Raw genomic sequence first — 12,702 nt, 5'->3', positions numbered from 1 at the left:
AGAAGGAGAGAGAGGAGTTGAAGTGGATGAGGGCCCCTGGCCAGTGAGGATGTGAAGCTAAAGTGACCATGGTCCTGGCAACCTTATCCTCAGAAACCTGCCTTATGGCAGCACACCCATGAAGAGGGTGTTAATGGAGGGGAAGAGAGAGCTACAGGGGGGATGCGGGGTGCTGGAGCTTCCTGCCAGAGAGTCTTTCCATCCACACCTTGGACCAGGAGGAGCCACACGGGGTACCCAGCTTTGATCAAAGGTACCCAGCCTTTGATCCCTTCCAAGATGAGAGGGTGCATTCCCTGCCCCTGTCCCCTTCCTGGTTTCTGGGGGCAAACCCCAGGCAGCGAATACTTGTACCCCAGGACCTCTGCTCTGGGAACCCAGAGCACCTGGGTTTTCACACTTACCAGCACCCTCCCCTTGGAGCCCCAGACGTCTGTGAGTTGAGGACCCCCTTTACACCTGCTTGAAATGCCTCACCCGGGGAACCCTCTACTGCTGGTAAAATAACTCTTCTATACATCTGATCTTTGAAGTTCTGGAAATTCACTAACCACAGAGGTAAACTGTAATCTACCGAGAGTTTAGCAAAGAGTTTTGCTTAGAAGATGTTAAAAAAAGACAAGGAAATGAAGGAAGGCTGATTAGCTGAGATGACACACATTTGAGGGTGCAGGGTGCACAGCAGGTGTTCCATCATGTTTGGAGCTGTTTTTTGTTTTGTTTTGTCTGTTTGTTTTTAATTGGGGTATAGTTGCTTTACAATGTTGTGTTAGTTTCTGTTGTACAACAAAGTGAATCAGCTATATGTATACATATATCCCCTCCCTGTTGGACCTCCCTCCCACCGCCCCCTTACAAGTCCCAGGACAAGACCTGAGTTAAGGCTGCTCTATGCCACCTGCCTCCAGCAACAGGATGGGAAATGGAGGAGGGTCTGGGACTCATATCGGAGGAGGCAGGTTGAGAGAGGCAGCATGGAGCCCAGCTGGGTTAGCAAAATGCACCATGTTTCTGTTCTTCCAGTCAAGGAGGCATTCTGTAAACAGAAACATCTAGTCCGTAAGTGAGATAAGGGGGTGCGTTTGCACCTCCGGGGCAGGTCCTGGAAGCACCTCTCAGCTTGCTCTCCAATCCACTGAGTTCTGGTCACCCAGAGCCACAGCCTCATTTTGAAAGGAGACACAAGAGAAAGACAGTCCCTCACAGCCTCTCTTGTACACTCACACTGGCACTCAGGTAAGCTCAGGTGAGTGCCTGTACACTTGAGGGGGAGGGAGATGCCCCCAGAGAGCCCCTGTGTCCTGCTACATCCATTGACAATAATGACGTCACTTTACCTGTGAACGGTGTTTCGCACCTTACTGGACACTTTCAAAATTTCATGTGGTCCTTGTACCAGTGTGGAGGTGCATGCAATTTACCCCCATTTTCCAAATGAAGAGCTAGAGACGTAGACAGGTGCTGCTAGATGTGGAATCAAGACTCATGTGCCATGTGCTCTGGCTCAACGTTAATTTCAAAATTAATTAATTTTCAGCCCTTCCTGTAGGAGGACAGCCTCTGTCCAGGAGATGGTAAAGCCCCAGGGTGGGCACTGGGATGTTCTCAGCCTAGTATCCCCAGAAGACAGGCACAGGGGTAGTGCTTCCGCCTTTGCTGAATGAGGTGTTGATATTGTGGATGCATAGTCTCTAATCACGGGAGAAGCAGTGGGCGGTGCAGCTTGGCCATCAGCTCTACTGGGCACCGCTTCAACACTGATGGTCCCAAACCCTGCTGTTATACCTGGTGGGACCTTGGACATGGTGAGCTGCTGGGATGAGAGGCTGGAGGGACGGGTACTTGTCTGACCCACGGGCTTGCTCTGGTCCTTTAGGAACCTCTTCAGGAGGTAGACACACTCATGCCCCAGACCAGACTTCCTTTGCTTTTCAATGGCCACGTTGTCTCCCAGTTGCACTTGGTGTTGAGGGTGACATGATGGCAGCCATCAGTCTCTAAGTGATGTAGTTCTCCACATCAGAGCAAACTGACAAAACCCTTGGACGCTGCCATCAGCCGGAACCTTGAATCTGGCCATGAGCTGGAGAACGTGAACCCTGGAAGGCCCCAGACTCATCAAGGGTGCTCTGGGGTGGGAGGTGGTGGGGGGGGTGAGAACCCAGGGGTCACACAGGCTGCCTCACACACTGGTTTTCTGCTCAAAGCCTGAGAACCCTTTCAGGTACGAATGGACTTATTCACAACTCAGAAGTAGAGGCATGATGTAGAAAACAAACTTTTGGTTACCAGGGGATAAGGGGTGGGGGAGGGATAAATTGGGAGATTGGGACTGACAAATATACACTACTATATATAAAATAGATAACTAATAAAACCCTGCTGTATAGCACAGGGAATTCTACTCAATACTCTGTAATGGCCTATATGGGAAAAGAATCTGAAAAAAAAAAAAAAAGAGTGGATGTATGTATATGTATAACTGATTCACTTTGCTGTACACCTGAAACTAACACAACATTGTAAATCAACTGTACTCCAATAAATATTAAAAAAACATAATGATGCATATTCAAACACATTGTCACTATTAAAGTTTTATTATTGAGAATATTTACTATTTGAAAAGGTTTTATGTATATTTAATATGCAAAATAAATGTTAAAATGTAAAAAAAAAAAATGCCTGAGGACCCTTTCAAAACGTGCAGTTTGTATTTGTGCTTTTTGGTGACATTGAACATGAATGACTGGAAGCCCTCTGAGTCTGTTTTATGATCCTCCCCTCTACACAGTGCTTTTAGGTGAATTGCCCATTTTTCAGGGTTGCTTCCCCCACCCCAACCTTGACAGCCTATCCCTCCCCAGGGTACTGGCACTGGCCAGCCAAACAGGGGCTGCATTGCTGCCCCCTGACCTGCTGGGCGAGGTGAGAGGCCCTTGACCTCAGGCCTGGGGTCTCTGCAGCAGGAAGCTGTGCTGCCTCCTGAATCACTCACCTTGGCTGTCACTGAAGTAGCCCATCATGGCATACAGGTAGTCCTGGAACAAGCACTGCCAGCCCAGCACCCAGGTCACTTCTACTCCCAGGAGGCTCCCTCCTATCTCGGATCCCTGGCATCAAGGACTCCACGTTCCGATGCTCACTGTCAGACTAGGTGACCATCTGGACCCCCAGGCACGTGAAGGCAATGTACCCAGGTATGTTGGGCTGAGCCTCTGATGCCACATGTGCAAGAACAGCAGAGAGTGGAACACTGGGAAGGGCAGAGGGTCCCATCTCTAGGTCACAAGTGACCTGAGTTGTTCTGCCATCACTGGTTCAAGCCCTTTGCATGATCCCCACTTTAGAGATGAGGACACAGGCACAGAGAGGTTAGGCCGCTGCTCATGATCACAGAGCTGGGAAGCAGTAGTGCTGGGTTAGAAGCCAGACCATGAGGTTTCAGAGCACACAGAGGATCCCTGCAAGTCTGGAGGGAAACCGCAGTGATTTTGCCACCACACTCCCACCCCTCAAGGACTCAGAAGCCCTGGGGTCCAGCCCTGGGTTGGTCCTTGCTAACTGTGTAACTTGGACAACAGTCTCTAAAATACTAAATCTCTTTTCTTTTTGAGGCAGGTGGGTGGGCAGTGACTTGGGTGAAGGGCTGGCTGGGGACTGGGAGAGGTGGGTATACACAGAGCTGCACAATGGGAGATGTGTCACTAGCGGTAGAGCTGGGCCCTGGGGCTTCCCCAGGAACTAGGAGTCCTGGGGAATCACACGGGACTTCATATCCCTCTACATCTTGCTGCACCTAAAATCAGGGAAGAAGGAAAGGAGACAGGGATGGGAACAAAAGCCACACTGGGAGGGTCTAGACAAGGGGAAGCAGAGGACAGGGGCCTATCCAGGTCCCTCCCTCTAGAGATGGCCCCTTCTCGGAGGCCACCATCTAGTCTTGAACTGATTTCAGCTGCTCAGTCCTCCACCTCCCAGTGTGGGCAGTGGTGTCAACCCTCAGGAGGTGATGAAACAGAGGTAGCCCGGGAAACCTAACTGAGGTGAGTTATACTTGGGAAGAGAAGGAGGGTCAGGGAATAGCCAGGCTCCTTTAGAAATGCATTCTAAGGACAGATCTGTTGCAGGAAGGGGGACCCCCTTCCAGGGCCCAAGAGTGGGCTCTTGTCTAACACTCGGAAATGAATTGCCTGAGGAGACACACGTACTGACAAAGCAAAAGACTTTATTGGGAAGTGGCACCTGGGTTGAGAGCAGCAGGGGAAGGGAACCCAGGAGAACTGCTCTGCCACGTGGCTCACAGTCTTGGGTTGTATGGTAATGGGGTTAGTTTTTGGATTGTCTCTGGACAATCATCTTGCTTGGCCCATATTTGGTTTGACTCAGGGTCCTTCCTGGTGGCACACATCTCTCAGCCAAGATGGATTCCAGTGAGGAGGATTCTGGGAGGTTGGTAGGACACAGGGACTGGTGTCTCCTCCCTCCTTTTGGCCCCTCCCAGATTCTTCAGGTTAGTTTTCAGTGGTAGCACGGCATTCATTATTGGGACCTCTTGTTGCGAGACAGCTCATGCAAGTGGTTATCACTGTGCCTGGCCAAGGAGGGAGGTTTCAGTCAACGGTTCTGTAACAGATCCATCAACACTGGGAAAGAGTTTTTTCCCCACAGAGGGTGTCCTGGAGACCTAGGAACAGGTGTTGACAGAGTGGTGGGATTTTGGAGAGAGCCCCGGAGACTAGCTGCTGGCCAGAGGAGCCTGGAGCCCAGGATGGAGTAAGGGAGGCACTACTCTGGTTTACAAAAGACCTCTTTTCTCCACTGGGCCTTCCTGGATCCTCTGTCATATCTTCCAGGTGGTGGTGTAAATGAGGCAAAAGCAGGAAAAGCATCACCGTCCTTGCTTGTGTTGTTAAGAGGTTGCTTCTAGCTGGTCTCTGCTTTGAGCTGTAGATGCAACAGGGGTAGCAGCTGGTGTAGGGAATGCAGCAAGTGTGTAAGCAAGTGCTTTCTAAGAGTTAGAGCAGGCAGATTGCTAGATATGAGCAGAGAAAAAGGGGGTCATGGGCCAGGTGGCAGGAAACCATACATCTTGTGGTGACAGGGGTCCTAGAGGCAGACAAAGAAAGGTGGCAAAAGGTGGGAATCTCTGGGGGTCAGAATGTAACCTTTTGCTCATTATGCCCTTATTACAGTAAAATTAGCCTTGCAGATAAGAAGTTCCCTTCATGCACTGAAGCCATGACACTTCTGATCAAGACCAAATAAGGGGCTTCCCTGGTGGTGCAGTGGTTGAGAATCCGCCTGCCCATGCAGGGGACACGGGTTCGAGCCCTGGTCCGGGAAGATCCCACATGCCGCGGAGCAACTAAGCCCGTGCACCACAACTACTGAAGCCCACGTGCCCAGAGCCCGTGCTCCGCAACGAGAGAATCCACCACAATGAGAAGCCTGTGTACCGCAACGAAGAGTAGCCCCCGCTCGCCACAACTAGAGAAAGCCCACGTGCAGCAACAAAGACCAAACACAGCCAAAAAAAAAAAAAAAGACCAAATAAGAACTAAAATCCCTCCTCCACTTGGGAAGGTGGAGCTGGGATGAAAATCAGGAAGTATCAGTACAATAAACCCCCTCCCCTCCTCAATGAATATTCTGCCCAAACATTTTTACACACCATAGAACCAGTTTGCCAAAGGAATTCAGGGCAGCTACTCACATGAGCCTGCCCGCTCTCCCTTCTGAGAGTGTACGATTCTTACCGAATTAAAGGGAAATGTAAATTGATGCAGCCACTATGGAAAAGAGTATGGAAGTTCCTCAAAATATTAAAATAGAACTAAAATACGATCCAGCAATTCTACTTTTGGGTATTTTTCCAAAGAAAATAAAAACACTAATTTGAAAAGATATATGCACCCCAAAATTCATTGCTGCATTATTTACAATAGCCAAAATATGGAAGCAACCTAAGTCTCCATTGATAGGTGAATGGATAAAGAAAATGTGGCATATATATATATATACAAACACACACAATGGAATATTAGCCATAAGAAATAATGAAATCTTACCATCTGTGACAATGTGGGTGAACCTAGAGGATATTGTCCTAAGTGAAAGTCAGATAGAGAAACACAAACACCATATGATTTTACTTATATGTGGAATCTAGAAAACAAAATGAATGAAGAAACATGACAAAACAGAAAGAAACTCATAGATACTACAGAGAATAGACTCATGGCTGCCAGAAGGAGGGGGTAGGGGAATGAATGAAATAGGTGAGTGAGACTAAGATACAAACTTTGGCTGATAAAATAAAGAAGTCACAGGGATGTAATGTAAAGCATAGGGAATATAGTCAATAATGTTGTAATAACTTTGTATGGTGATAGAAGTTACCTAGACTTATCATGATGATTATTGTGTAATGCATAAAAATACTGAATCATTTTGTTGTATACCTGAAAGTAATATACTATTGTCAGTCAATTATACCTCAGTTTTTTTAGAAGATGGTAAGTTTGTTGTTACACATATTTTACCACAATAAATAAAATTTGTATGGAGACAAAAACGACCCCAAATAGCCAAAGCAATCTTGAGAAAGAAAAACAGAGCTGGAGGAATCAGATTCCATGACTTCAGAGTATACTACAAAGCTACCATAATCAAAACAGTATGGTACTGACACAAAAACAGAAATATTGATCAAAGGAACTGGATAAAAGACCCAGAAATAAACCCATGCACCTATGGTCAATTAATCTACAACCAAGGAGGCAAGACTATACAATGGAGAAAAGACAGTGTCTTCAATAAATGATGCTGGGAAAACTGGACAGCTACATGTAAAAAAAATGAAACTAGAACATTCTTTAACACCATACAAAAATAAACACAAAATGGATTAAAGACCTAAATGTAAGACCGGATACTACAAAACTCTTAGAGGAAAACATAGGGAGAAAACTCCCTGAGATAAATTGCAGCAATATCTTTTTAAATCTGTCTCCCAGGGTAACGGAAAAAAAAATAAACATATGGGACCTAATTAAACTCAAAAGCTTTTGCACAGCAAAGGAAACCACAAAGAAAGTGAAAAGACAACCTACAGAATGGGAGAAAATATTTGCAAACAATGTGGCCCACAGAGGATTAGTCTCGAAAATTTACAAACAGCTCATGTGGCTCAATATCCAAAAACCAGAAAATCCAATCAGAAAATGGGCAGAAGATCTAAATAGACATTTCTCCAAAGCAGACATACAGATGACCAAGTGGCACATGAAAAGATGCTCAACATCACTAATTATTAGAGAAATGCAAATCAAGACTACAATGAGGTATCACCTCACACCAGTCAGAATGGCCATCATCAAAAAATCTACAAACAGGCGCCCACTTCCTCCTGAGCTGGGCCCGGGAGCCCGCGGCGGCGAGCGGCGCCTTCCGAGCACGCCGGGCGGTGGCCAGATGGCTCCGGCCCAGTCTGCGGCCGCCACCCCCGCGCTCCCAAGTCCGCTGCCCGCATGGACGCGGCGCCGAAGCAGAGCCGTCCGGAGGAGCCGGCCGAGCTGCCGCCGCTAGCCCGGGACTCGGAGGAGGAGGAGGAGGAGGAGGAGGGGATGGAGCCGGGGCTGGAGGAGGAGAAAGAGGTGGACCCCCGGATCCAGGGAGAACTGGAGAAGTTAAATCAATCCACGGATGATATCAACAGACGGGAGACCGAACTTGAGGACATTCGTCAGAAGTTCCGCTCTGTTCTGGTTGAGGCAACGGTGAAACTAGATGAGCTGGTGAAGAAAATCGGCAAAGCTGTGGAAGACTCGAAGCCCTACTGGGAGGCACGGAGGGTGGCGAGGCAGGACTCCTGACATTCTGATTTATTGACGAGCCTTCCACTAAACCAGCTGCAGGCCGCCCTGTACGATGTCTCTTAAGACTGCTCACGGCTTCCTCGTATTTCTCTAATGAGAGATACGCACCATAGATCTTTCATGTAATTTGTAATATATATTGTTTAATATGTTTTATATTATACAGTTTAATATTAACTGATAATGGCTCAAACTGTACATGGTAACATTTGGGACTGATTAAAAATTGATGTCCCATATGTTCAACACATTTTTAGATCTGCAAAAATTGGTCCAGGAAAATTGAGTTTGACAGAAATAATGGAAAACTCCATGGCATAGGCTGTATAATGAGTAAAGTTTGTGGATGAAACTGCTCCATGGCTCAAATTGATTTGAAATTGAAAAGAACTGATCCTAATGAAAATAATTTTGACTAAATAAAAATGAAAAAAATTAGGAACACTGGATATGAAAAAAAAAAAAAAACTACAAACAGTAAATGCTGGAGAGGGGACTTCCCTGGTGGCACAGTGGTTAAGAATCCACCTGCCAATGCAGAGGACAAGGGTTCGAGCCCTGGTCCAGGAAGATCCCACATGCCATGGAGCAACAAAGCCCATGTGCCACAACTACTGATCCTGTGCTCTAGAGCCTGCGAGCCACAACTACTGAGCCCACGTGCCACAACTACTGAAACCTAGAGCCAATGCCTAGAGCCAATGCTCTGCAACAAGAGAAGCCACCACAATGAGAAGCCTGCGCAGCCCAACAAAGAGTAGCCCCTGCTTGCTGCAAATAGAAAGCCCGCGTGCAGCAACAAAGGCACAACACAGCCAAAAATAAACAAAAAACAAACAAACAAATAAATAAATGCATGCTGGAGAGGGTGTGGAGAAAAGGAAACCCTCCTACACTGTTGATGGGAATGTAAATTGGTGCAGTCACTATAGAGAACAGTATGGAGGTTCCTTAAAAAATGAAAAATAGAGCTATCATATGATCCAGCAACCCCACTCCCGGGCATATATCCAGAGAAAAACATGGTTCGAAAAGATACATGCACCCCAGTGTTCGTTGTAGTGCTGTTTACAATAGCCAAGACATGGAAACAATCTAAATGTCCATTGACAGAGGAATGGATAAAGAAGACGTGGCATATATATACAATGGAATATTACTCAGCCATAAAAAAGAATGAAATAATGTCATTTGCAGCAATATGAATGCACCTGCAGATTATCATACTAAGTGAAGTAAGTCAGACAAATATTATATGATATCGCTTATATGTAGAATCTAAAAAAAATGATACAAATGAACTTATTTAGAAAACAGAAACAGACTCACAGACTTAAAGATCAAACTTACCGGGGGGGAAGGGTGTGGGGGATGGATAGATTGGTATTTGGGATAGATTTGGGATTGACATGTACACACTGCTACATTTTAAAAAATGACAAATAAAAAACCCTGTATGTGAATATACAATTATCTCAAAATATAAGGCTGGCCAAAAAGTTCATTCGCATTTTCCCATAAGATGTTACCAATAAAAAAGTCTTATGAAAAGAATAGGTGATATTATTTTTTAAAAAATCTCTAAAACAAAAACCTAGGAAGAAAATTGTTAGCTTTGATGACAGCAAAAAGGAAGATACCTCTTCAAAGGTGGTCACCACATACACCACAGAAGAGAACCAATGAAAAAATACATTTACAGCAGCTGTCAATGGCCAGAATATACCAGTAACTTCTACAACCTGAGAAGAAATGGACAGAAATCACTATGGAAAAATAAAATTGTGAGGAGGCAATTTATAGAAATTGAAAAAAGAACGGCCAACAGATAGGTGAAAGGTTGCTCAAAATCAAGTGTCATGAGTAAAAATGGAAATGAAGACAAAAGAGGGACACCCCTCCATGCCTATCAAATATGAGAAATCAGAGGAGGGTCACTTGTGGGGGGAGATGGAGGGAAGCAAGATCTTTGTTCTGCTGGCCCCAGGGCAGGTAGCGCAGTCTTTCTGGAGAGCAGTCAGGCAAAGTCGTCAGTGCCAGAATTTCTCACACAGGCATAGGCGGGAACATGGCCCAAATGTGCATTGCAGCAGAGTTGGTAGCAGAGATTGGGAGCCAGCCTGGGGGACTGGAGAGGGATGTGATATGAGTCGGATGCAGCAAGGACTCGCTGCGGATTATCATGTAGTTGTCTGTCCACGCGGCAAGGTGGACACAATGCTGTGAGGAAAAAGTAAGAAAGAATCTGTTCCAGAGGATAGCACTAGTTGTGTAAATTTAAAATAAAAATACAGCACAGAATATTTAAAGATGAAATTGAATTCAACAATTTTTATCAAAGGAAACAATTGCCATTGTGTGGGAGAGGAGCAGAATGAGGGCATGGGGCAGGAACGGGACCTGATTCACTAATGAGCTAATATTAAAAACAACAGGTGTGCTGTGCACTAAACAAAGACAGTGCTTTGCCATGATCTGGACAGCAGGGCCAATTTAATCTGGACAGCAGGCCCAAAAAAGTTGATTGATTTTGTTACCAGAGTTGCCACAGACCCTTGCTAAAAACCCACCAACACCTCCGTTGAACAGGAACTAACATATATCTTTAAGTCATAAGGTCAGAACGCAGAGAAAGGAAGCCATAGCAAGAGAAAGACAAAAACCAGATAGAACCAGCTGAAACCAAGATGGTGCCGAATCTGACCTCCAACAGACCCTGAGTCTCATTATACGCTGATTTTACTGCATTAGCCACTAAGTGACACACCTACGGGCGGCCATGAACGGAAGTCACAGACCAAAAAAGGACAGAAAAGGAGTGGCATCCCAGTTCCAGGAAAGTCCCGCCTCCTTCTCAGAAGACTAATGCCTATGCCTTCCCATCGTTAGTCTCACCCCTCATTGTTCTTACCCTTTAAGAGCAAATCCTCTTTGCCACTAAGGTGAGAAGTCGATTTGTGAACTAAGTTCCCAATTCTCCATTCTCTGGCCATTGAATAAAGCTTGCGTCACTCCAGTCTAAGCTTTGGTTTCGTTTTTGGCTGTGCAAACTCACATGGAAAAAGTACGTTCTCCACTGAGAGACAGGGGGCCTTGGCCAGTCTATGGCCTGAGTGGGGGGTCCATATGTCCTAATTTGGTAACGGTTTTAAAAGAAAGAAAAAAAAATAAGCTTAAAAGTTAAGGAGGGAGAGGATTATCTGGGGCTGTGAAGCCCAGTGGTGGCCGCATCCAAACCCTTGCTATAAGCTGGGAGGACTTCTGTGTGAGGTGGCCAGTGGGATTGTCAACTGCCATGCCAACCAGACATGAAACCAAGAGGCTGGGCACATGGGCTTTCCTTCAGCATTCTCAGAGGGGACATTCCTGCTGACCACCCCTCTGTTACCCCAGGCCCCTTCCAAGGTAAGGGTGGGTTTGGGCTATAAAACCCTCCTCTGATCTCACATCTGGTGTCCTAAATCCTCAGGTCTTCCTCTCCCAGATTCCTCCTTTATCACTTACTCACAGCTTCCCCCCTGGAACTTCCCCAGGGTTAACACGGGATCTTCTGGAATGCTAGTCCTACACACATGCGGCTAGTGGGTGTTGAGGGAGGAGGCCCTGTGGAGGGAACCAAAGGGTCAGGAATGTGACAAGGAGACAGGAACTCCACCTCTGGTCCCCACACAGACACTAACTGCATGTGGCCTTTGCACCATTGGGGGATCAGTGTCTTTTTTTTTTTTTTTTTTTTTTTTCAGTGTCCTTTTTGGAGCAATGAGAACCCCCTGCAAAAGTCTGTGATCTGGCTACCTGGGAGGTTGGGAACGTGGAGAGCATGGGGCCCATGGGACCAAGGGGAAGAGGAAGGGAAGGAGGATCACACAGGAGACCAGCAATGGCTACCTTGGTGCCTGCAGCCTAAGACCCAGAAGAAGGGGCCTAGGGCAGGGTCACTTCTCTTTCCCCCATAATCACCAACTCACCCGGGTCCCCTGAGTGCTGGGAGTCAGCAGGACAGGAGGAGACAGGGGCTGTGAGACGTATGGATTATTTCCCAGCCCACCACCAACCTCTCCATCCCCTCTCCCCGTCCCAGGAAATTTCAGACCGACTGCTCACAGTTTTCCACTGGCTTCTGAAAGAAACACAAAAGGAACCTTTGAACTTCCTCATAATCAGCTCTGTGCTGTGATGACCAGCTGCCCACAGGCCCAATCAGTAAACAACGGTTCAACTTTGACTCTCCACACCTTAGTTTTTAAGGTACAACTATCAAAAACAGAAAGGAAACACTGCATTTATCCACAATGCTGGAAGGAGGGAGCCACAGATAAGTCTCTTTTAGGGTGCTAGGGCCTTGAAGCTGAAGGGCCCAGAAGCTTTGCAGAGGAGGTGACACTTGCTGAGGTCGAATTTAGGATTGGCAGGAGGAAGGTTTGTGGTTCTCAGAGCATGGTCCCATACTTTCAGTATCAGCATGCCCTGAGGATGTGTTAGAAATGCAAATTCTAGGCCCCACTGAATCAGAGATGCAGGGGTGGGCCCAGCAACCAGTGTTTAGGAGCTCTCGTCCTCTGTGGAATTCACATACAAGTCCAAGTTTGAGACCACCCTTGTAGTGGTGGTACACTTGAGGGGTGTTTCTAATCATCTTTTGATAGAAGACAAAAATGTAGAAGCCCTCACTGAAGGGATATGCTAAAGTGTCAGCACATGTTTGCCTCAGGCTCTGTTTTCTTTGGAAACTGGACTAAGACACAACTCCAACATGCCGATGCCAGCTGAAAGTGAAGGAACTGTCTATGACAGGTGTTTGCCCATGTCTACCTTCAGGGTG

Source organism: Balaenoptera acutorostrata, chromosome 2 (genome assembly GCF_949987535.1).
Source record: "Balaenoptera acutorostrata chromosome 2, mBalAcu1.1, whole genome shotgun sequence".
NCBI lineage: Eukaryota > Metazoa > Chordata > Mammalia > Artiodactyla > Balaenopteridae > Balaenoptera > Balaenoptera acutorostrata.
The sequence above is the reverse complement of the archived record's forward strand: the minus strand, read 5'-3'. Positions refer to the sequence as shown.